The 3,560-nt window shown below is 40.9% G+C and overlaps 1 non-coding gene across 1 annotated transcript; it reads right to left on the bottom strand.

Moving 5' to 3' along the window:
- Positions 1 to 3,224: 3,224 nt before the first annotated feature.
- On the bottom strand, positions 3,225 to 3,331 carry LOC141619533 (small nucleolar RNA R71). The gene has a single exon (XR_012531734.1). It is a non-coding gene; the product is annotated as a small nucleolar RNA R71 (small nucleolar RNA).
- Between the last annotated feature and the right edge of the window lie 229 nt (positions 3,332 to 3,560).

The raw sequence follows: 3,560 nt of genomic DNA, 5'->3' as shown, positions 1-3,560 counted from the left end.
AATTATGAATTGTTGGTGAAAATCGAGTCCTAGGCTTTTAAATCCTTGAATTACATAATTTTCATTCACTTGCTTAATTTCCATAATTAGTTCATTTACATTTTATTTTATTTAGTTTAGTTGATTAGTTTAAAAACCCTTTCCATCTCTATTATTGTCGACTTAGCTAAACACAAGATTTAAAACGATTAATATTCTTCCATGCTACTTGTGGATTCGACCCTCAATTAGTGCAACGAACTCGTTCACTTGCGAGGTTAAAATTTGAAACCATCAGCCGCCCTCCCGGCGGTTGAGATTTTCGCAATTTTTAGTTAAATTTTTCGAATTTTTTTCGAGTATATCTTATATTATTTCGCATTTGCCGCCCCAAACTTAAATCTTGGTTCCGCCACTGCCCACATTGGAGAAATAGAGAAGATTGATCTAGCTTATAACCCAAGAGGTTACTCCTCCCATTGCCAATTGGTTTTGAGATGGAACCTCCTTGAACTTGTAAAGTGGACACTCTCTTCTCTTCTCCTCGACGGGCACGGCCTAGGCTCATATGCGATCTAACAATGAAAATATTATAAATGATAAATATTTTCTTAATAACACAAAAATTTACTTAATCCTACACAAATTTGGGACTTGTTCCGACATTACTCTTCTCATTTTTTTAGCCAACTCTAACCTATCTCACCTCTCTCTACGTTTTCCTGATAAACAAAAAAAAAAACATGGCAACAACCCAAACCACCCTTACCAGCCATTCTTCACCACTGATATATGATTTATTTACACCTAATTTTCCCTCTTCTTTTACGCATTCCGACTCATATCGAGTCGGTTTTGTATGCCTTTCCTTGTATTTTGTGCCCGATCCCCGTATCTGTGATTTGGTGTATCTTCTTGCAGGAATCGAGTCGAGTATGGAGGAATCGGGGCAAGAAAGGCATCCCAATGCCTTTACATGAAGAAGAGGTGAGAATTGGTGAGTGTAGTGTTCTGCCGGCAGACCGGCAGCCGGTTTGTCCACCGGCAGAACACCTTCCCAACCCTGCCAAAGAAAAGGAAGAAGAGGACATGAGTGTTGTGTTCTACCGGCAGGCCGGCAACCGGCCCACCGGTAGAACACAGCAGCTTGAATTAAATTGAATTGGAAGAGAAAAAAGAGGCTTGACCTCGCTACCGGTTGGAGCACCGGTAGCCGGTCCACCGGCAAGACGCAACATCAAAGGGATTTGAAGATTCTGAAGACAGTGTTCTGCCGGCAGGCCGGCAGCCGGTCCACCGGCAGAACACACTTGCCAGCTAAAATTCCAAAGTTGAAGCCATTTTGACCGCCCTGCCGGTAGGCGAACCGGCAGCCGGTCCACCGGCAGGACGCAGCAGCTGACGGATTTGGGCTTTTCTCCTCTTTACTCATCTTTTCTTCTTAATCTTGGGCAAGACTATAAATACCCCCTCCTTAAACCCTTTGGACACACAACCCTAGATCTGAAAATTCTCCATAATTATTGTAATCTTTCCTTAATCAAGCTTTAATCTTTCCTTAATAATTAGTAATTACTTAGTGAAATTAGTTAGTATTAGTGAGTATCAATTGTTTACACTTGGTTTTTGAAGATTGTATTGGGAGATTTTGGAGGTTTTCCTTCATATTATTCAATCAAGCAATCACCTTTACTTTGTTGGTACATCTCTTCCCTTATTCACTTGTTAATCAATTGTTTGCATTTTGATTTGTCTCTTATAATTGCTATAATCATTTCCATGTCTTCTCTTTATGTTGTTTGTTCTTCTCTTTTTGTTAGCATGATGAATTTCAACATGAGTGAGTAGTTACCCTTTTAGGGTTTAGGGGGAGTCTAAATTGGATTATTGGGCATGATAGGTTGATAGTTTTGAGTGTTTGGTGTAGAAATTGTCTTTCTTTGCATTGCATACAAGGTGTTTGACGAATTGTGTGAGTGAAAGCTTGTGCCTTTTGTCTTGATAGCTTAATTCCTCCATTAAATGAGAGTTTGTTGGTGGTCTTGTTGCATGTTTTAGAGTGGGTAGTTGCTCAATGAGAGTTGGTAATCACCTATAGGATAATCAAGAGATTGAATCCCGTCCTAAGACAAACCTACACCTTAGACTAGTTTAATCGACTTGTTTGCCCATAGTTCGCTTAGATGACCCCGAAAACCCTAGTCTTTAATCAATCGAATACATACTTCTCTTAATTACTTGCATTAGTTACAACTAGTTTAAACCAACTTCACCTCCTTACAATTTTTGACTAGACTTGATTCTTACCTAGACTAAGTAGAAACCCGTGCCGTCTTCGTGTTCGACACCCGACTAAGTACTACATTTAATTGGGTTTTTATAAATTGTTTTGATAAGGGTAGCGACGACAAATCCCCATTATCAAATGGCGCCATTGCCGGGGAATAGCGTTAGGTTATGCTTAGTTTTATTTAGAGTTTTTGCTTTAGTCTTATCTCAATTGTTAGTTTGCTTTAGTAGTTGTGTGTTCTTTGTAGAGTGTGTGATTTCTTGCTTTCCCCTAGTGTGTAAAAACACTAGGAGACTAACGATTTGTCAAGTGCATGCCTAGAAGGAACCACCAAGCTCTTCTCTTCAACTCCGAGCCCGAAATGCTTTTTAGAACCTTGAGGACAAGGACCCTTGAGAGAGTTAGGAATAGTTCCCCTCAAGCAAACTTTGACCAACCAAATTCACACATCCCACAAAATATTGATACCACAACCACACTTCAACCAAACCTCACAATTGAGACTCTACTAGAAAACCCTTTTCATAACTTACGTATTCCAAATAGCCCACCTCAATCACCACCACATCACATGCAAAACCCTCCACCACAAATGGCTCTTAGAGATCATAACCGGCCTAACCATAATGATTCATGTAACCCTATCAATTTTGGCGCCTTGGCCCCAAACAACTTTGAAATGCACCCCGCCCAAGTCGGGTTAATTGAGAAGGATTTGTTCGGGGGGCATATTGAAGAGGATGCCCATGCTCATCTCCGGAAGTTTAAGAGGAAAGTTTCAATGATGAAGAAGAATGGGGTGTCCGAAGACACCTTGAGAATGATGTTGTTTCCGTTTTCATTGACGGGCAAAGCGGACCGATGGTTGAATATTCACCCACCGGATACCTTCACTACTTGGGATGCCTTGGCTAAAGCATTTATGGCCAAATATTACCCTTCCTCAAAGACCGCGATACTCCGTAATGAGATTCATACATTTCAACAAGAGGATGGGGAGTCTTTGGGTGAAGCTTGGGACCGTTATCAAGACTTGATAGCAAGTTGCCCCCACCATGGAATACCGGAATGGTACATCACTCAAACATTCTTCCAAACTTTGCTACCAAGGACTAAGGAGATGGTAAATGCCTCCGTGGGGGGAGGATTTGATCACTTGAGTGATGAAGAGGGCACGACATTGATCAAGAAAATGGTAGATTCAGAGGCAAACTATGGTTCAAGAGGAAACATGCTAAGAAGAAATGGGAAGTTTCCTAAGGAAAACTCCTTCAACTCCGAGACAAATGCC

Source organism: Silene latifolia, chromosome 1 (genome assembly GCF_048544455.1).
Source record: "Silene latifolia isolate original U9 population chromosome 1, ASM4854445v1, whole genome shotgun sequence".
NCBI classification, from domain to species: domain Eukaryota; kingdom Viridiplantae; phylum Streptophyta; class Magnoliopsida; order Caryophyllales; family Caryophyllaceae; genus Silene; species Silene latifolia.
The sequence above is the reverse complement of the archived record's forward strand: the minus strand, read 5'-3'. Positions and strand labels throughout refer to the sequence as shown.